The sequence below is a fragment of the Penaeus monodon genome, chromosome 5, assembly GCF_015228065.2.
Source record: "Penaeus monodon isolate SGIC_2016 chromosome 5, NSTDA_Pmon_1, whole genome shotgun sequence".
Taxonomy (NCBI): Eukaryota; Metazoa; Arthropoda; class Malacostraca; order Decapoda; family Penaeidae; genus Penaeus; species Penaeus monodon.
The window spans coordinates 20,794,027-20,794,263 of NC_051390.1; positions in this window are offsets into that span (position 1 = coordinate 20,794,027).

A 237-nucleotide genomic window follows, 5' to 3' on the forward strand; every position below is an offset into this window, starting at 1 on the left:
CCTATATGACCTCACTTGATTTTCCCCTTTCCTTGAGTTTTCAGGAAAAGAATGTTTTTTTCTAATGCTATTAATATGAATACTATTATTTTTGACATTCTGATTATTATAATATTAACAATACTGAGAGAACAAAAATTAAATAGTATTTCTGAAAATCAAGGAAAAGTTTAAACGAGAATCGTCGGACTGGTAATTGGTTCCTTTTGATTAATAAACACAATTGAAAAAAATAAA